The following is a 22,166-nucleotide window of genomic DNA, read 5'->3' as shown; positions in this document are numbered from 1 at the left end:
CTTTCAACAGCACAGCAATCCTTCTTGCTAGCAGAGTCTCCACAGACCAGAAGTGTACTGAAGAGTTGATGTCTGAGGTCCAATAGTTATACCAGGTTCCTCCTTTGAAATGGGAGAAACTTCTAGAGGTTTACCTTTGACGTCACTGATTTCCTACCTCTCCTACTCTGGTTCCGGACTACAGGGGGTATGCAGCCCTTAGTGTGGAGGCAGGACAAAGCCTATTCAAGTGCAAATAGGGGGGCACCCAGCTCCACCCTCTCAGTGATGGCCCATTTAGACACACCTAAACTCTCTATTATGTGTGGTTGTCTAGGAGGCATACACAAAGCCCAACTGTCAGCTACACCCAGTCATGTGACCAAGAGACAGACTACATGCTCTAAATGGCTTAGGCAATAAAATGCCAACTTTCTAAAAATGGCATTTTCAAAAGTGTAATTTAAAATCTAACTTCACTATAAGAAAGGAATTTTCAACACATTTCCAAAGACACCAAAAATGAACTGTTTACCTGTTCCCAGATGGAGGTTACAGGTTATTAAATGTAATAAGGTAACTCCAATGTTATCCTATGGTTGGGGTAAACTTGCAGTAGTGAAAAACAAATGGAAGTGTTTTTCTCTGCCGGGACATTTAAACGTAAAAGTAAATGTACAACCTTTTAAAAACACTGGACCCTGCCCTCAGGGCTGTCCAGGGCCTACCTTAGATGTAACATATGTATTAAAAAGGAAAGTTTGGGTCAGGCAAAAGGTTTCTTTTGCAAGGATGAAATGGCAGATTAAAACTACACACATAGGCTGCAATGGCAAGCCTCAGACAATTTACAAGGGCTTCTGAAGTGGGTGGCACAATCAGTGCTGCATTCCCACTGGTAAAATTTATTTTACAGGCCCTGGACTCATGAGGTACCACTTTACTAGGACCTACAAGTAAATTAAATAGGCCAAGTAAGTGTAAACTAACTCTTCCATGTTTAAAGAAGAGAGCACAAGCACTTTAGCAATGATTAACAAAACAAATTCAGAAAACAGAAGGTACAAGGCAAAAAGGTTTGGGGATGATCCTGCAGAAGGGGCTAAGCCCATCAGGTGCATAAACAGAAAGTGGGAGGGAGGGCACTTAAAGAGTGAGAGAGGGTGCTGGAAAGTAAAGAGTGAGAGAAAAAAGTGAGAAATGAAAAAATGAAAGAGATTACTGTTGCATGGTATGTAATTGTAATGTTTTGGGCTGAATTGAGACAGAATTGTGATGTTGATGCATAGGGGAGGTTGGGGCAGATATAGGTTATCAATGGAAATGTATTTGTTTATGATTAAACAATGACTGACAAAAGTAAGATAAGAAATGAGAGAGAAAGAGATGAAAGGGGTGTAGAAGGTTGGAAGGAGACAGTATGGCTTGTTAGGGGCAAGGAGAGGGATTATTGACATGTAAAATCCAAACATGTATTTGTTCTTTTGACCACCTTTTTAATTGTTTTGATAGAGGATGTGAATAGTATTACAAAGGATGGTAGTTAGCCAACTCTTTTAGTGTGGTGGTGCTTTTCTTAGGAAAATTTGAATTATTGCATCCTTCATTACATCAGATAGTAAGCTATCATTCAGGTTTGAATGTGCGAAGTTTCACATTTCGTCCTGGGCTATGGTTGGAGAACTGCATACTTTATTAAGTGAGCTGAGTTTACCAACCTGGCTTTCTGGAGAAGTTTGATAAATATTTTGGCCACAGAATTCTACTGATAAAAGAAGTGCATTGTGGATTCTGGGGACTTGGCTGGATCTCTTTTTGCTTTGGCAGAATGAGGTGTTTTCTGCACTTGCTGGACTGAAATGCCTAGGTATTAAATGTGGATTACAGCATGTCTGATCTGATAAATTTTCTGTTTGAAAAAGGCTAGGATTCCATACCATTTTGACACACAACGTCAGACAGTTAGACAGTCACAGGCGATCATTTCAGTCACTCAGCTGTTCGACCTTTGTGTCCAAGACGGCACTTTTCTTTGCTTTCATATACTGTGGATCAGACTTTCATAAAATCTAACTCTAAAGTCTAACTTAGTCGAATTCCAGTTCAGACTCAGGTTACTGGTTTCCCAAAGTGTTTATTTATTTACTGAGAGTGAGTAAGAGGGTGGAAGGCATGAAGGATGGATTATGATCGGTGGCCGCTCCTCTACTTTGGCAGAGGAGCGTTGCCCCCCTTTGCCAGCAGCAGCAGCTGCAAAATGTTTACAAGAAAACAATAATAAACTACGTTTATTAAAGCTTTCTTGTAAAAGGGGCGGGCCACAGGCTGTGGCGATCACGGAAGGGGGAGTGCACAGCACTCCCTCAGTGCGCATGTATGAATGGCCAGCCGTCTAGGGCCAACCAACACACATGCCCATTAGACTCTCTCTAATTTGGCAACACAGGCACTGTTGGAGGCCCTGGCAGCAGCATGAAAGCAGAGTTAGGATTGGACACAGGTTGAGAGCCTGTTCCTGCAGTCGAGGACAGAGGAGCAGGTTAGCTCGACAATAAAGGTAAGTTTTTTATTTTTTCATTAGTATATTTCCCTGCCCCCCACCACGCACCGCGCTACCCAACTCCTTTTCCCTCCCCTGAGCCACCACTAATTATAATACTAGACTCTGCAAAATGAATGGTTTATTAGGTCTTTTTGCATTTGGGATTGAAAAAACAAAGGCCGTGCTAATTTATCAGTTTGTCTTAAAAGTACTCAGAAGTAAACAATTTTGTTTTACTTTCTGAAGTGTGTATATATCTTCCCCTCACGTAGTCAGGGGAGAGTGATATCGTGAAAAACAAATCAACATTTTGTGAGAATATTTAGCAGCAGACATATTTGGGAGAGAAAGGTTTTCCCCTATCTGTAAGCTTTAGTGGGCTTTTCTACCGCAAAACGTATCTTGTTTTTTAACTATCTTATCAGGACATGCACTAGTGATAACAGAAGATGATGCATTAATACCAAATTCAATTCCAGCTGGAGAGGTCTGTTGTGGATTTTTGGTGCTAGAGTCTGTGTGCTGTAATGACTGTCTGAATCTGTCATGCCAGTGGCTTTTCCCCAAGGCACCAGCCCACCATCTGTGAAGGGTGGTACTGATATTGCTAGCAGAGTCAAAGCCCCTCATTTAGTGGGTCCGTTCATCAGCGCCTAAGATATTCATCTTTAGTTCTACCAAGTATAGAGCTTTTGCTGATGGCAGCAAGACCCAATACCAGATACGATTTTAATTTATTGGTTAATTTGCAGTTTCATATAGTGCGAACAAGATTTGAACTGGTGACAGAGCACGTCACCTAAGATCCAATACTATACATAAGCACATAGGATTTGCTGCATTGTAGTGTACTCAGTTTCCCAGGCATGCCACATGATCAAAATCTCAATGAGGTACAAAGGGGAGATCTTGTAGAGATTCAGCAGTCAAAAATTAGGCAAAACCATAGGGCCCTGATTTATACTTTTTGGAGCAAAACTGCACTAATGTAGTTTTGCACCAAAAAGTTTAGCACCGGCTTGCACCTTTTCTGAGCACCAGCCGGGCACCATATTTCTGGAATGGTGCAAGCCGGGGCAAAGGGTAGACTAGCGTAAAAAAAAAATAATGTTAGCTGGGTGTGCCTAAAGTCCTGATTTATACCTTTTGGTGCAAAACCGCACTAACGCAGTTTTGCACCACAAAGTTTACCACCGGCTTGCACCATTTCTTTGCACCAGCCGGTCACCATATTTATGGAATGGTGCAAGCCGGTGCAAAGGGTAGGCTAGCGTATTTTTTTTTTACGTTAGACGGGTGGGGCTGGCGGTATGAAAGAAGGGGCTTTTGCACAAAAAATTGACGTTAGGCAGGTTAGAGTAAAAAATAATGACTCTAACCTACCTAGTGTCATTTGCTGATGCAAAACCATCCATACCACATGACTCCTGTCTTAGAAAAGAAAGGAGTCATGCTCACCACCCCAATGGCCAGCACAGGTGACCAGGGTCCCCTGGCATTGGCCATTGCACCCAGTGCCATGTAGGGGGCCCATTTAAGAGACCCCAATGGCATTTAAAAAAATTAAATAAGATACTTTCCTGTACTTACCTATACTTACCTGGGATAGGGTCCCTCATCCTCTGCTGTCCCTCTGGTGTGTGTAGGGGTGGCCATGGAGCCTGGGGAGGGAACCTGTGGGCTTATTCCATGGTGCTCCACCATGGAAATAGGCCCACAGGTACCCTAACGCCTGCCGTGATCCAGGCATTTTTTGACCCTTCCTCCCTCCCGTGTGTGATTTTAGCATGGGGGGATAAATATGGCACTCGGGCCATAGAGCAATTTTTAGCACGGGAACGCCTACTTTGCATCTCATTGACGCAAAGTAGGTTTCCACGTCCAAAACATGAGTAAAATCAATGACGCAAATTTGGGGCAAAACAAGCATAAATATGCCCCTAGGTATTTTATTTATTTATTGCACAATTAATAAAAATCATTGCAATTAGCGAAGAAAGTTTAAAAAAAATTAACAAATCTAAAACACTATAAAAAGAAACATCTAAAAGACAGGATGAAATATTAAAAATCCAAAGACAGTTAAAAAAGAGTGCGCGTTCTGCAATGTGTATCATCACAGGGGCAGAGAGCATAAAGGAAATAACCCACCTCTGCTCCTTACCAAAATGGAGGTCCTGCGTCATATCAACTCACTGTTTTATTATACCTACTCATGAGTCTAGCCAACAATAATTAAGTCAGTAGCACACTGACATGCTGTGCAGGTTTCTCATGCAATGAGGTACTTGAACAGCAGTAGAATCCAAACATGAGATGAGCAAGTTAGAGTGTTGAGCTCCATTGTCCTTCTTGGTTATTTGTCACATGCTTAAAGAGGCGTTCAACTTTCAATATAAATTTAGCAAAGCATGCCATATTTTGAGGTGTCAACCCTTTAAGATAGAACAGAATTGCATGATGGCATGACCTAATGCTGTTGGCATGGATTTAAGACGTCTGGCATGTTGAGGCCAATTTCTTCACTTTAATGAATTTAGTTACCTGTCTTAGCAGCAAAGCATATGTGAAGAGGAACCATCTTGTAACAGTGCTTGCTCTTGGAGACCAAATTCCAGTCTGATTTGCGCTAGAGAGGAACTGTGTGGCAATGAAAAAATAGGCAAAAACTTGACTCTGCACTTTCTTCATGAAGTAGTCAAATTTGTTGGGAAAAAAATTCAGTCTGTATGCCAGAGTGGGCAGAAACTTTGACTTGATCACTGTGAGCAGTGGAATCCACGTTGGACTTTGCAATTTAATAGACAGTGCTTGTAAAGATGCGATTTGAGAAGCCATCCTTGCTTTCAGGGCGTTTAGGTGCAGGCAGTGTAGCCAAACAACGAGGTATTGCTTCTTCTGCCGTCTGGCCGATCCTCACAGAGCCATTGGTTTTTCGCACAAAATACAATGAGAACATCCAAACATGTTGTTTTCCCTTTTGCTACGCACAGCCCTCTCATCACCAAAGAGCTGCAAGCAGTACTCCCCAAGCTGCACAGAATGTCAATGTTCAAGGCCATCTAGACACTTGAGCACAATTGTTGTATTCCAGAATTTTTCTATTTCTAGAAAATGTGGTTTGGTGTTTGGATTGATGGGCAATGTTTGTGATGTATTTTATATTATAGGTATGCATTGTTTTACTTCAAGTAATAGGTTGCTTCTTTCAAGCCTTGCACTTCATCCTACTTCTTCTGTTTTGCACTGCACCAACTTTCTACCAGTACATGCACTGTTGCTGTTTTCTTCCTGGAACAGTACGATTCCTTCTCATTGGAGAATCTTCACTGCATGCTCTTCTTCTACCTTTCAGTACATACACTACATCCTCTTCCTTACGTGACTTGCAGTGTATGTTATTTGTGTATCCTACCAGGACATGCACTGAATCTTCTTTCTTCATGTTCTTTCTAGAGTCTACTGTCCTTCCACTATTTGGACCTGCACTGTTTGGACTTTTTCCAGTCCCTGTACTGTCTACACTCCTAGTTTCCTCCCTCCTGGACCTGCACTACTTGTAACACCTCTAGTATGGAGCAATTTCCCTCAATTTCCAGCCCTGCCCTCTACTCCTCCTCACACTATTGTATGCAACCTCTTCTTAAAAACTGCCTCTCTTTTAATGTTCATAGTGGGTATTGGAGGCGGCACGTTCTGGTTGGTTGAGGCGAGGATCTAGCCAGGCAGAATCTAACAATACCACCAGGGGTGGGGGATTACATTCATTCTGTAACCTGCGCTCACCCCTGGGAAGCTTGGCACAGAGCAGTCAAGCTTCTCACAGAGGCAATGTGTAAAGCATTGGCACAGCACTACCACACAACAATTACACTGAGTGTCACAAAATAGACTTCACACGCGGTGTATGTAAATACATTTTGTATTAACCACACATTAGTTAACACAACATGAATTTCAAGTATCTCTGGGCATTAATCACATTCAGAAATAAAACTAGTAGTACTAGGCCCAACTGAGTGTATACAACACTAGCAGAATGTACATGTGAGAAAAAATAATACTTTCCCTCCCAGCACCCTCACATGATGCAACTATATTGACAGCACAAGAGCCACCCTAGCAATCACTCCAATTCAATATCAAACAGTTACAGGAGGCATCCCGGTTCCAATGATAGAGCAAGACATACATACAGGGAATCTCAGCACTTTTAAAATAGCTCGGCAGCCTAAGCTGCACAGTTAAACTTCAATGTCCACTGTATTGGTAAATAACATGCACAACATTCCTGCCATGCGGTATAGTCAATCCCAGAAAATCACTCCTGCACACTCGCTCCGTACCAACAGTGTCATGCAGACTAGTATGCATGCACTTGCACACACTCACTTCCAGCACCCTAATGCAGTGCTCTGACATTCGGAAGGTAGGTTGTCAACGAGTTTGTAGACCCATCTTGGACCCAAACCTCTGTGTGCACCCCACAGTTCAGGGTCCCTGTCCTGCATTTCTGCCTGTGTCTCTCTAAGTTGCGGAAGTGTGGTACTCCTAGTTATACTGAAGTGTGCCTTTGAAGTTGGGAGAGGTCCAATGGGTTCCCCTTTGAGCCACAGATATCTCCTCTGGATTTAAGTCCTGTCTGCTATGGGGCAGTGGAATGAGAATTTTAATCTTTAGTGGGGTCAGATCTGGCTCTGAGAAGTCAACTGTCAAAACCTCTCCTTCTAATCTATCCTGCCAGACGCTCAAATGGCAGAGGTCTGTTGTTCCAGTTACCCAAGTTTTATAGCTGTTGCTGATGAATGCACAGATGTGTTTTCCCTCAGCCTCCAGAGAAATAAAGCTGAATTAAAAAGGCACTTCAAATGAGAACACCAATGTGAAAGTGTGCACCTACTGGTATGTGCCACTTCCTAACATATGTAGGGAGGGCGTGAACACTTTTACACTGTAGTTACAGTTGGAAAGTATCCACGGGCCTAAGGCCACTCGAAGAGGATGAGAAAAACCTCAGGGAAGAGCTGACCTCTTCGGTAGGGAAACCCATGTGGGGGTTCTCACTCCCCTACCAGGGCATGGGACACACTTGTGTACCTGCCCTGCCTTCTGTCTACCACCTGCTGTGCCCTCCTGGGGTGTCTAGGGGTAGCAGAAGGCCTACTCAGGGTTGGCTAATGTAAGGGAGATGCAACCTTGAGTGCAGGCGCACCTTCACCTCCACTGGCCTGTGCGATCCGGCCTAATGCATGTTGGCCAGGCTATTTTGGTAGGTGGCATATTCAGTGCAGCATCCCACTAGTGGCCTGGGCCGTACCTGCCCTGGATATGTGGTGTACCTTTTCACAGGGCACTCCTGGCTACACCAATCACGCAAGTGCCCCTTACTGGCATGGGTACGAATGGCACACACACTTTCCTGCTGTAGTACAGTGGGAAAGTGCTCAGAGTCCTAAGGCTATGCAAAGAGAATCTGCAAAACTGGGAGGAAAAAGCAAAAAGTTTCAGGGAAATCCCCTAAGAAGGGTCAATGGATATGGCATCACAGCTGTCAAGAACCAGCCTCGGGGCTCAGGCACACCAGCAAGAACAATCCATGAGCTGCCATTTAGCAATATCAGTGATGTCCTACAGACCCTTATCATAACTGATGCTGAGGGGTCTCAAGCACTTTAGGGTTCCATCAACATCACATCCTTCAGCTCCATGTCCCAGGCTGACTCCTTGTCAAGTATAATTATGTAGTTTGAAATATTTGCCTTCGTTACTGATCAAAAAAAGACCATATAATAGCTATAAAAGGAAGAGCAGTCAGTTTAAAATGACTTAGCCCAACATGGCCGGCTCCCACATTTCCCAAGGGAGCCACAGGGAACATATTCTGAAAAAGACCCAGAATGGCCTGAATTCTCCCTATTGCGGAGGCGCATGCCAAACACCTCAATCACCAGGATCAGCAAAAATGTCTCCAGCCAATGGGGAAGTGTGAGGTGTCAAGAAAATGCTGCCTCTCTTTTGCATCAATCTCGGCAACCAAAGCCAAAGTTACAAAGTTACAATAAGCACAGAAGCAAGCTACCCATACACAAGAATATAAGGAGATATTTTAAATAAACCGCACAATATGAATCTGCACACAAAAAAATCTACTCCTATATGTATACACCTTTGTTTCAATTACAGTTTTCAAGAATTAATAATTTTTGACACATCTAAGAATTCTCAAAGACTAGGTTGCAGCTCTCACAGCCATCTCAGGGCCCTGGCTCTCCTCCTCTGGCATGTGAGGGATAGCCTGTCTGAGATTCTAGCCATTTCGCTCAATGCAGAAAAGGCACTTGACCCACACAAGATGTTGAGGGAATCACCACAGCTGTGGGCAAGGTTAAGGCACTGCTTTACGCAGACAACATCCTAGCTCTCCTGTTCAACCCACAGACCACCATAGCGATGATGATGTCCATTATTGAAGGCTTCTCTGTCCTCTTGGGTTGCAAAATTAACCGGCCCAAAAGCGAGGCCCTTCCTATCACTAGAGCTACCACTTGTTCCTGTATACGGGGCTATCATATGACATGGTTGCCAGAGGGCCTGCAAAACACGGGAGTCTGTGTCAACAGAGGGCTTTTTTGAATGGTGGAGGATAATGTCCTTACTCTCCTTCAATGCTCCAAGCTAGACTATCTGAAGTGGTCGCACCTTGACTTGTCCCTGTGGTGTAGGATCCAAAGACTGCAAATGACTGCGTACCCCAATTCAACTACCTCTTTGATATGCTCCCCCTTCAGATCGTCATGGCACGCATTGAGGCAGGCATCAGATACTACATATGGAGTGGGCGGAAAGGCAGGCTACACTTGGACCATTTGAGGGTGAACACGAGAGTAGGTGGCTTAAGACTACCTCACATGAGCTTCTACAGTCTGACCTTCTACCTATCACAGCTTGCTCCATATCTGCACCCAGGCCACGAGATACCATTCCACCGAGAGCACTATCTTCTCCACTGTCCCTGCTAAGTATTGCCACGTTACCTTTCCACAGCCGATCTAATTGTATCCTTGAACTATTGGCATCATTTAAGGGTCCCCAGGAGTCGCAGTTGTGACCCCTGGCTTAGCCTCATGGGCGTAACAATTAGTGCCAAAAACACAGTGGAGGCTTGCATGCCCGGCACCAGGCTCCAGCCTCCTTTTCTGCTATTATTTTTAGTACAATAATAGTGATGAATGATCTATCATTCACTATTAGTGTAATACAAAAAGTGGAGCAGCAGGATCTGGAATGGAACCTTCATTGGCATCTTAGGTAAGTAAATTGAAAAACTTTTCAGTTCATGCTATGTGAGTGCAGGTGTGTGCAGGTGTGTGAGATGGAATTTGGGTGGTAGAGTGTGAGTGTATGTGAGCATGTATGTTAATATGTGGGATAGTGTGTGTGTGTGTGTGTGAAAGTGAGTGAGTGAGAAAGTATAGGTGAGTGAGGGTGAGTGAGCAAGAGAGTGCAAATGAGTGAGTCAGGGTGACAGTGAGTGTATGAACTGTGATGTCATGAGGGTTAAGGTCATGTGACATCACTTCCTGTGATGTCATTAAGGTAAACGGGTATATGATGTCACTTCTATCACCCCTAGCATTTTGGTGAATCAACGCCCATGGTTTGAACCTGCTGTTGGCTGCAAGAGCAGCTGCATGGAGAGATGTACGCAAACTAGTGGATATTTTCACCTTCTTACATCACAAGGCCCTCTATGGCTTGACTTGGACTTGGCATGACTGGGGATTGTAGCGGATTGATAACCTCTTTAAGGAAAGGTGACTTAAATCAGTCTGACCCCTTTGCGCAGGATGTGGGCCCGGACCAGTGGCCTGTGGAGTTACAACCAATTGTTTTCTGTGTCTGCAGCCTGCCCCAGTGAAACTGCATTTGTCCCCTTTTCTAAGTTACCTCCAGATACAAGGCCAATATGAGAGAGTGATATTGGGCCTTAAGGGGGATCCTCATCAAACTCCTCCATTCTCTCCCAGTCCTTACTGTCACAAGACTGCATTGGCAACCACTCCTAGGAAAAGCTTATAGACCAGATGCTTGGGGGTCCATGCTCCTGGCAAACACAGAGTCCTACAGTGAAATTCCTGTATTTTAAATTCTGAATAATTGGTAATGGTCTCCCTCAAAACTGAAATGGGCTAAGCTCCTAGTCCACAAACGTTGCTGGCAATGCAATGAAGATCACTGTGATTTGTTCCACATCCTTGGGTTATGCCTGGCTCTCTCCATCTTTTGGATGCAGTTGTGGAATTTACTTAGGCACTGTAATGTCGCAATATTATTGCCTTCCCCCCCACAATGGTGCTTGCCTCCCCCAGAGCATGCTCAGACGCACTTCTCCTAGTGATGGGTTGGATGTTCACAGTTTTTTGCTGAAACGGTCAATGTGAGGGCACTGGCCGTCAGCTTGTTCCTCTTCAAGATGTTATGTGGTCAAGAAGACCATTCTGCCTATTTTTGTACTATAGTTTGGACTCTGGTTGTAAACCTGAATGTTATGTACCGTGTTTTTGCCCGGGAACTCAACCAGACATTGTATGTTGTTACTTATAAAATGGATTCAAAAATTATACAAAAAAATAATTCTCAAATAATTTGAGGAGTACTCTGGAGAAGCTGCAATAGTTGCACTTTCCATGTGTATTCATATATGTTAAGATACACAGTGCACATTTGCAATTGTGTAAACACTTTTTTAGAAATGCAAAAAGAAGAGATGGTGGACAGAATGCTGAGCAATGCAAACATTCACCCCCAGTCACAAAAATCTGGATTTAATCCATTGTGGGCAAAAAAACAATGGCTTAAACCCAGATCTTTGTGACTGGGGGTGAATGTTTGCATTGTTCAGCATTCCGTCCATCATCTGTTCTTTTTGCATTTGTTGCCCCAAGTGGGAAGGGAATGCCCAGACGTGGGTCCTGTGATCACTGCACCACTGGATTCAAGCTATCCTAGCTGACGAAGGGTGATACCCTGAAACTGGTCCTAGGATGCCTGTTTCCAGTCCAGTGTGGACCTGGCTTGGCATTCCGGGCTGGGCTGTTCCCATGAGGAACAGGGTCAAGACTGATTTGCGTATGGTTCGGTCCAAACTGGGGTGGCGTGGTGAGCAAAAAAACATTGGATTAAACTCAGATCATTGTGACTGGGGGTGAATGTTTGCACTGTTCAGCATTCCGTTCATCATCTGTTTTTTTTACACTTTTTTCAAAAGCAGGTTTGTACTTACTATTTTTTAAATTCTTTATTGAGAAAATAGATTATGCCCTCCCTATACACCCATACCAATTTCGGGGCCGTTTACTCCCTATTTACACCATGGAAAACGACATAGGGCCTCATTTACGAGAGCCTAGTGGCACACTGCTCCACCGGAGCACCATTTTTTTTTTACGCTCCGGTGGCGCAGTGTGCCAGCCCATATTTACAAAGCCACGCAAAGCCACCTTACATGGCTTTTCAGCGTCTTGTAAATATGGACCCTTTCCACGCTTTATATTGCGTGAAAGGTGTGTTCCGTGGGTGTTGCTTGGGGTCTTCCCAAGCAACACCCATGGTACCAGGAGGAATCTGACGTATTCCTAGATTTGCAAGTCTGGAAATGAGTTAGATTCCTACGCCACCTCAAGGGTGGAGTAAGAATGACACAACTGAGAAAAATATCTTTATCTCTCCTTGTTTTTTCCTCTTTCTGTGGGGCTTATTTACAAGTATTCCCTCCTGCACAAAAACCTTCATCCCCACAATGCATGCACCCTTGCACCATGTTGCAAGACTGACTGTGTTGGCGCTAGGCAGCAATTTGTTCATTAGTGCAAGGGGAGAGGACAGAAAGGTGCCATATCTAGTCTAAATGGCGCTTTCCTGGCTCTCCCCAGTAGAGCACGGCAGCAAGGCATTCACTGTGCTGCCTTGTGCCATGCGCTACGTCAATGAGGCCCTGTGTACCGGATGACAAACCATCGTCCATGGCCAGGTCACATGTAACTGTACAAATGTCCAATGCTATGTCAAATAACTCACATCTCACATGTGAAGTATAATGCTACACACAGACATCACTTGCCATGCTACTGAGGCAGGAGCCTTGGATGGAAGTTCTTCATGCATACTCAAAATACATCCTGAAATCTAAGAGGTACACATGCAACCCCTAATGCAAGTGTGAATGTGTACTCGCTAAGCAAGTCGTGTGTAAGTCCAGGTGTATTGGCTCCAAATTGGAAGGAGGCCCCAAGTAATGTGTACCAGTTCTTACCTCAAAAACGTAAATGGAAATTGTGCAGCTGGACTGCAGATTAACACCCCCAGGTATGCAGGATACATGCATTGTGTGCACTCGTTGGGCACAATTCCCTCACACATGTACACAATGTCACTGCACTGTGACATGCAAACATGGATTGGGAAATGACAGTTGTCACATGAGGTCACTCATTTTGGATGTGCAAGTGCATACTTGGTGGATGGCATCATGTCAACTATCATGGACAATGTGGGCCAGTCAAAGGCATGGGCAAATGTAATGTAGGGCAATTCCAATATCTGGGGAGAAGCGGGGACCCATACATATGTCTGTGTCACCCATGTCTGGTATGTCACCAACATCCTAGGATGGACTAACAAAAAAGATTGGCAGGCACAACCTGCTGCACCACACATGTAGTGGCAACACAAAAAATAAGTGGACTAGAGGGATGGGAATCAGACACCATCCAACCCTGCTACACAAATATGGCAGTCAGGAAGTTGATTGTTATGCTCCATCTGCCCATACACTGCATTTGACCTCACAACCAGTGAGTGAACAGGTGCCTGGAAACTGCACCACACTGGCATGACTAACATATCATGTGGTCATAATTGTCTGAAATGCATAACAATACCAATACATATGCACACCTTGGCAGGGTATTTGCAAATGCAGTAAACTAAAGCAGTGATGCTTCTTTGTTCATGTAACATTTAAAATTATCAAGGTTACGACATCCAGCCAGGGGTGATGACCCCATTTGTTAATCCCCAAACAGATGCGGAGAGGGCCTATAACCAGGCTCATGTCAGGATCCAGAATGTTGTTGAGAGGTCATTTGGCTTGTTAAGATCCTGCTTCTGCTGCCTGGATGTATCGGGTGGGTGACTACTTTATTCACCATGATGATGATGATCCTGGCATGTGCTATACTGCACAATATCTGTGTGAAAACAAACATCCCCATGGATGAGGAGAATGAGGCTTCCCGTTAAGTGGAGGAGGATGACCACGCAAATTATCCAAACATTCACAATGCTGCTGTTGGGGCACGGCGACGTGCTCATATTGTCCAGCATCTTTTCTAATAAATACATGTGGAGTAAGGCATGACTGGCAAACATGTATATAAATCATCCCATACAACACATGTCTTGGAGTGTTTGACACAGTCCTAATTCCCCCGAAAACAATATTCAGGAAACCAAGAGTAGGCCCCAAGAGTCGTCAATCTAGTGTGAACACTGTCATCATCCACTAGGTACCAGACACAATGCACTGAGCTCAGAAATGTGTGGTGTGTAATATTTGCATTTCCCGCCAAACAAAACTATTAGACTGAAAACACTAATATCTGCCATTGAACTGTTGTTCCAAAAGGAAGATAGATAGGAATCACTTTGTGATGCACCTCGTCAACACTATGTCAACGTCTGTAAAAATTAGTCAGGAACTGCAACAGTTGATCAGTGTGAGATATATGTCAAATCATTGGATGAAATATTCATAACACTGCTGACAACTTATAACATCCACATCTTTTGCACCTACATATATCACAAATAGTAAGTGTATCACAGAGGACAGTACATCTGTATGTGAAGCACAGTGTCCAACAAATCAGTGATCATCTTGCTTGTATGGCAGTCAATGTCATTGCATGTCTCATTCTGTTAATTATGGGTCTGAGTACATCATGACACAAAAAGACATGTACATAGGTGTGGGTCCATTGGCTGTAAAAAGCATGGCCCCAAACCTCCCCTACTCACTGTGCAGCTGCCAAAAGATATTGGGCCTCATTATGACCCTGGCGGGCGGCAGAGGCCGCCCGCCAGGATGCTGCCCTCCATTATACCGCTCCGCGGTCAGAAGACCGCGGAGGGTATTATGAGTTTTTCCCTGGGCTGGCGGGCGGTCTCCAAAAGACCGCCCGCCAGCCCAGGGAAAAACTCCCTTCCCACGAGGATGCCGGCTCGTAATCGAGCCGGCGGAGTGGGAAGGTGCGACGGGTGCTACTGCACCCGTCGCGTATTTCACTGTCTGCTACGCAGACAGTGAAATACTAGCGGGGCCCTCTTACGGGGGCCCCTGCAGTGCCCATGCCATTGGTATGGGCACTGCAGGGGCCCCCAGGGGCCCCACGACAATCCCTACCGCCATCCTGTTCCTGGCGGGTGAGCCGCCAGGAACAGGATGGCGGTAGGGATTGTCAGAATCCCCTCGGCGGAGGATTCTTACGGGCAGGGGAAAACCGGCGGGAGACCGCCGGTTTTCCCGTTCTGACCGCGGCCAAAGCGCCGCGGTCAGAATGCCCACGGGAGCACCGCCGGCCTGTCGGCGGTGCTCCCGCCCCCGTTGGCCCTGGCGGTTCTCTACCGCCAGGGTCAGAATGAGGGCCATTGTCTGTAGCTGTGGCTGACTACTCCTCGCATACACACCCACAGGAAAGCCCAAACAGAGTCCAAATCATAGCCTTTACAGGGCCTCCTACATTGTGGAGGGGGTTCCTAGAGTGCACCAATAATACTCCTAGAGTCATGATAGGTTGTGGGACCATTTACCCAACTCCCTACCAATATCAATTAAAACAATACTACTGTGCTGCATATTGCCAGACACATGTGCAGGACATAATCTCCCATGGCCTAATTACAACGAGGAGTAGGAACAGCTGGACAATGCGTATGTTGAAGATGGGGGGAAAGCACAAAATGTAACATCAATAGGAGCAACATTGCTGAGTCCACAATGTTTAGTCTAGTGTGTGGCACATGCTTGAGTGACTCACACAATGTCAGAAAAGCGTGATGTCAAGACTGTACCTATTTGAGATAACACATAGCATCACAACCAGTGTGTAGCTAAATTACCTGCACAGTTACAGTGTGAGAAAGTCATCAAGTTTGCACATACTTCAAATTGTGAGTCACTGAAAATGGTTTGGATTGACCCTGGCTGTACCCTAGGTCTGCTATCCAGGCATAGGGGTACTACTCTGAATGTAAGGCATATGCTACATTGGCACAAGCACAATTGCCACTGACAGATTCCTGTAAGTCCCTAGTAGATAATAGGGCAAGGTTGAATCCAACTACCTCTAAGTCCCTAGTAGATAATAGGGCAGGGTTGACTCCAACTACCTATAAGTCTCTAGTAGATAATAGGGCAAGGTTAACTCCAACTACCTACAAATCCCTAGTAGATAATAGGGCAGGGTTGAATCCAACTACCTATGAGTCCCTAGTACATAATATGTCAGGAAAGTTTTGAACGTCCGCTGCATGTCAAATGTGGTACCAGGGGCAGATTCCATATCCTGTGGCAAACTAGCAGTGTGTCCCCTGATGGGAGGCCCCTGAATGGGGGGAACATGATCAAATGGCAACATTCACATATCCATGCACATGTGTGAACTAAGGCCCTGATTTATACTTTTCGGTGCAAAACTACACTAACACAGTTTTGCACCAAAACATTTAGCAGCGGCTTGCACCATTTCTGAGCACCAGCCAGGCACCATATTTATGGAATAGTGCAAGCCGGTGCAAAGGGTGGGCTAGCATTAAAAAAATGACTTTAGTTGGTGGGGCTGGTGCTATGTAAGAAGGAGGATTTGCACCAAAAAATGACGTTAGGCAGGAGTAAAAAAAAAGACTAACCTGCCTGGAGTCATTTTCTGACACAAAACCATCCATACCACATGACTCCTGTCTTAGAAAAGACAGGAGCCATTCCCACCACCACAATGGCCGGCACAGGGGACCAGGGTCCCCTGGGCATGGCCATTGCACCCAGTGCCATGTAGTGGGGCCCATTTCAGGGTCTCCAGGGCACTTGAATAAAATGCAATAATTACCTGTACTTACCTGGGATGGGGCCCCCCATCCTCCGCAGTCCCTCTGGTGTGTGTTGGGGAGTCCCTGGGTCCTGGAGATGGCACCTGTGGGCTTAATCCATGGTGTTCCAGCATTGGAAATAGGCTCACAGGTAACCTAATGTCTGCCTTGACCCAGGCGTTAGCAAATGGGGTAAAGCAAGCTTTACATCATTTTTTGACCCCTCCTCCCTGCTGTGCACCATTTTTGCATATCCTGTCTGCCATATTACAAGTTCCATAGGATATACTGGACCTTGTAATACGGCGGACAGTAAATCCGTCACATTTGTGATGGAGTAATCTCCTCCACCGAACTAGTAATGAGGCCCATATTGTCCAGTGTCTGCGCTGTCCTAAATATGGGTGTGTGGCCCACATTCCAGGGCTAGTCCATGGCATCCCTGGGGACAAACTAAGCAATGGACTCAGGGGTCAACAAATAGTTAATACTTGGGGCAACCCTCTGAAGGTGTGGTGTCAACGAAGCATAGGAAATGTGTCCTTCACGTGGTTTGATCCACGTAATGCATGTACTTACACCCATGTACCCTTACAAAATATACATCAGACATATAGAAAGAGAGGGATGTCTCACTAGGAAAATGATTCCCACTAGACACCATACACATATACATTTATTGCAGGTCTTGCGTCGAAAAAAAATCAACGATTTGCCCCAAGGAGTGTATTTTCCAGTTATCTTATATGCAAAAAATTGATGCATGCCACGCATAGTTTCATGCATCCTCCAAAATCCATACATAGTGGTGGCACATAAAAAAACATGCATTGGCCAAAAATGTACTGCATCAGCCCAGAAAGTAATGCAATGGGTCAGCCCCTGGAAACCAGGAACTGCGAAGTTACTTTCACTTTTTCTTACAACTACTTTAACTGTCACTGTCTGTGGTTGAGAGAGGGGGGGTGTTGTTGGAGCTGTGTAGAGGAGTGCTGTTGGAAAAGTGTTTTGTGCTGTCTACTGTCTCTGTTGTGTCCCTGGTGTCAATTTGTTCCTGTCTATATTTATTTTGTATTGTTTTGAGTGTGTATTGTCGGGTTTTCATCCTTGGGGTAGTTTAGTATGTTGGGGTAGTTGGGGGTAGTTTGGGGTACTTTTTCATATAAGGTTCATTTTGGATTTGGGTGGGGACATGTCGGGGAAGGCAAGGGTCCACAGGAGGAGTTGGGTGGCTTTGTCTGACTAGTCACCCACTACCTCCCCAACAGGCTGGCCATGGGCGTCTGCGTCATCCAGGGCTACCAGACCGAGGCACAGAAGTTGCGCTGGGGGAAGGTCCTGTTTCACATGTGGAGGATCTTCGAGGTTGACCGGACGGCCCACCAGCTGAAGCATCGGTGGGCAAACATTGTGTCACAAGAGTGGGACCTCCTGGATTACCTCGGGCTTGAGGTCGATGGAACTGTCGTTAAGTACATAATCTTTGTGAGGGATCCCTGCATTGCATTTACTATTAGATGTCTGGTGCCCATAGGCCCTCCTTTACTAAGTTAGGACACCGGGCAGGGCAGCAAGTTGTGTTGTTGTGACCAACAACTTCACTGGCAAGTGCAGTAGGGCACCATTAGCATTACCAATGACACATTCCTGTCCTGGTCCCCTGTGCCTGCCCACAAACTTCTAATGATGACCAATGCAGGCAACCTTGTGTCATAGTGCAAGAGTACATGGTTGCCAGGGACGAGTGTACATGTTCAGTAAGGGGCACTTTCCTGCCCATACACGATCATCAATGGTGTTGAGCTTTGTCTATGTATGATGAGGACAGCAGCACACATAGAAAGTGCAAGCACATGGATAAATAAGGTTTTTCATTGTCATTGTACCACTGTGATACTCCGTCCGAGGTGATGTATGACTCTAGTACATTGCCAGCCTTGTGCTCAGGCCAGGCACACTGTAACACATAAACTCACCAGACATGTTGCTCTGGTGATGCAGGGTCACATTTGACCAGCTAATTGTGGGCCTTTATGTCGGTGGTTGACAAATCTCAGATCTCACATGCCAGCACACACCAAATAAGACATGTCAGAGTCAAGGCATTACAAACAGGTTTCAGAATACTGGGCAGTCCTGTGCCCACAATGAGCAGTGTTCGAAGCATACCTGTTGGACACTTTCCTGTTACCACCATGGTGCACATGTCAGCTCATGCACTGTCTGCAGCCTGAAAATGTGTGCCCCTTTCCAAAACAAGGCCTGCTGCCCGTGCACATGTCAACATGTGTCACCCTTGGCGATGTCCCTTACCATTATCAAACCAGTTTTGAGACACTTCAGTGGATCATGTCTCATGTAGATGAGGCAGGATGTATGTAACTCTGTACATAGTCACAACATGTGGAATGGCAAGCACATGTATATTTCCCACACATGTGTAGCAGAAAAAGGAGGATGAAGTGTTGGGGTGGTGGAGAAAACATGTATGTGGGTTGTGTTTGGCCATGCAGCAATGGCATCTAAGGATGTCTGACAAACGGGGGGACAAGGTTTTCTAACTACTGTTGTATTTTGCATAGTCATTGACATGTGACGATAAGAGTGATGCAGGACTAATAAGAGTCATGGCTGAGTGCATTCTCTGAGTAATGTCGGTGATGAGTACCTACATTTAGTAGTAAGTCATTTGAAAGCCATAAACAATGCACCTGAGACATGTATATATGGTACCATCACATATGTGTACATATCAGCCTGGCCTACTAATGTATGACATTGAGACATGTCCACTGGCCTATTTGAGCTGCCAGAACCATTAGGCTTTTATGGCCATTTGCAAGTCACATGTAATGTTCAATATCTGACCACAGTGTTCATTGTGCAAGATTCACAGTGCCGTGTCTCATGTTATTTCTTGCAGGTGGACCCAAGCCATACAGGAGAGGAGAGGTGCACAGCTTCAAAGTCCTGAATGCTACCAGTGAGTGACATCCTGCATGTGTAATGGCTAGTATAAGGATTGAGTGTGAGGTTGTATGCTGAGTGCAATGCCATGTACAAAGTACATGTATACAAAGTCAAACTCTATATGCTATGCATGTTGTTAGACCTGACAGCCTTAGGGTGGTCACCCCTAACTTTTTGTCTGCCTCCCTCCACTTTCGAGATACTGTTTTTGCTGGTTTTTAGACTCTGCACACTTTACCACTGCTAACCAGTGCTAAAGTGCATATGGTCTCTCCCTTTAAACATGGTAACATTGGAACATGCCCAAGTGGGCTATTTGATTTACTTATGAGTCCCTAGTAAAGTGCTCTATATGTGCCCAGGGCCTCTAGATTAAATGCTACTGGTGGGCCTGCAGCACTGGTTGTGCCACCCACTTCAGTAGCCCCTTAACCTTGTCCCAGGCCTTCCATTGCATGGCCTGTGTGTAGTTTCACTGCCAATTCGACTTGGAATTTAAAAGTACTTGCCAAGCCTAAAACTCCCCTTTTTCTACATATAAGTCACCCCTAAGATGTGCCCTGGGTAACCCCTAGGGCAGGGTGCTGTGTAGGCAAAAGGCAGGACATGTACCTATGTAGTTTACATGTCCTGGTAGTGTAAAACTCCTAAATTCGTTTTTACACTGCTGGGAGGACTGCTCCCTTCATAGGCTAACATTGGGGCTGCCCTCATACATTGTTTGAGTGGTAGCTGCTGATCTGAAAGGAGTAGGAAAGTCATATTTAGTATGGCCAGAATGGTAATACAAAATCCTGCTGACTGGTGAAGTTGGATTTAATATTACCATTTTAGAAATGCCACTTTCAGAAAGGAGCATTTCTCTGCACTAAATGTTTCTGTGCCTTACAATCCACGTCTGGCTGGGTTTAGTTGACAGGTCCTTGTGCATTCACTCAGACACACCCCAAACACAGGATACTCAGCCTCATTTGCATATATCTGCATTTTGAATGAGTCTTCCTGGGCTGGGAGGGTGGAGGGCCTTCTCTCACGCAAAGGACTGCCACACCCCCTACTGGGACCCTGGCAGACAGGATAGAACTGAAAGGGGACCTGGTGCACTTCTAAGCCACTCTTTGAAGTCTCCCCCAATTCAAAGGCACATCTGGGTATAAAAACAGGGCCTCTGCCCCTACCAACTCAGACACTTCCTGGAGAAGAGAACCTGAACCAGAACCTGCATCCTGCCAAGAAGACCTGCCTGGCTGTTCAAAGGACTCACCTGTCTGCTTTCTGTGAAGGACTGCTGCCTTGCTGTTGCCCTGCTGTCAAAGCCCAGCTCACCTGAGTTCTTGTTCAGTTCTGATGGAGGTTGAAGACAATCCGACCCCACCCTGAAACTGCTTGTTCCAGCACACTAGTTTTTAAAACAGTGCACTAAGAACAGAAGCTCAAGGGAAGGGGGGAAGTGGATAAAATAAAAAAAAGAGAGACAACACCGTTCTTGCGTTTCCACTGTTGAAGTGCTGCACAAATCTGCGGCCCTTTCTGACTTCTGTAGAAACTGGTGCCTAATGAAACATAAACAAAGAACAGATAAGTGCAACCTATTCCTAAATGGGTTCCTGACTATCCCTTTATTTTTTAGAAATTCACTTCTAAAAGTACCTCTTGGATCCTGGTCTCTAGTTTCCAGGTTTGGAATGTGTTACTGCTCTGGGATGTGTTTTCTATTACTGTAAAACTTTTTTCCCATATTTCCAGAATCTTTTATAAAACAAATACTGTACTTTTACATCAAAATACAGCATGTAATTTGTGCAAGTCCTTGATTTACTGTTTGCCTTGCTGTTAATGGTTTCCACTGTTCGATTCTTAAAAGTTCCATGAGAAAAAACAATGTTTGCTTCACAAAGTTCTGCAAAATATTCTTGTAACAAAGAGTTTGAATCACAATGTTCGTGGAAGGTATTTCGTTTCAAATTGTCTATACACGAATCCAGAAATTGTTGTCAAAGTTCTTTCAGGTAATAAAAGGTTTTGCACTTACTTGTTGCTGGCAAGAGATACTGATCAGTCTAACCTTGTCTTCTTTCTCTTTTGCAGGTTACTCATAGGAGAGAGGCTGAAGCAAGGAGGAACCGGAAACCGGAAGAAGGAAGAGCCAGAAGCTGCGCCCATTGAAGTCAATGAAAGTCTGTAAAGAGCAGGAGTGCCAGCGCCGAGGGATCTGTTCTCAGGTAAGCGGGAGGTAGACGAGCACAAGCACTGGGTGAGGCTCGGGGGATGCCTTTTATAGACAGGGCTGGGTGTTGTTTGAAGGGCTGGGTGTGGTCCTCACATGCTGCACATGTTCTTGGAAGGTGTGCAGAGCTGGGTGTGGTTTGAAGAGCTGGGTGTGGTCCTCACATGCTGCACATGTTCTTGAAAGGTGTGCAGAGTTTCAGTTATTATGCAAATGAGTTGGATTAACACATGGCCTAGGGAGGAGTGTTTTAAAGAAGCCTTGGTAAAAGCAAGGCCCAATGTGTAAACAAAACAGCACATT

General features: G+C 45.1%; 1 long non-coding RNA gene across 1 annotated transcript; it reads left to right on the top strand.

The window, feature by feature from the left end:
- Positions 1 to 2,474: 2,474 nt before the first annotated feature.
- On the top strand, positions 2,475 to 21,771 carry LOC138283314 (uncharacterized). Its single transcript, XR_011201183.1, has 3 exons — positions 2,475 to 2,536; positions 19,590 to 19,649; positions 21,725 to 21,771. It is a non-coding gene; the product is annotated as an uncharacterized lncRNA (long non-coding RNA).
- Positions 21,772 to 22,166: the final 395 nt, after the last annotated feature.

The sequence above is a fragment of the Pleurodeles waltl genome, chromosome 3_1 (genome assembly GCF_031143425.1).
Source record: "Pleurodeles waltl isolate 20211129_DDA chromosome 3_1, aPleWal1.hap1.20221129, whole genome shotgun sequence".
Taxonomy (NCBI): domain Eukaryota; kingdom Metazoa; phylum Chordata; class Amphibia; order Caudata; family Salamandridae; genus Pleurodeles; species Pleurodeles waltl.
The sequence above is the reverse complement of the archived record's forward strand: the minus strand, read 5'-3'. Positions and strand labels throughout refer to the sequence as shown.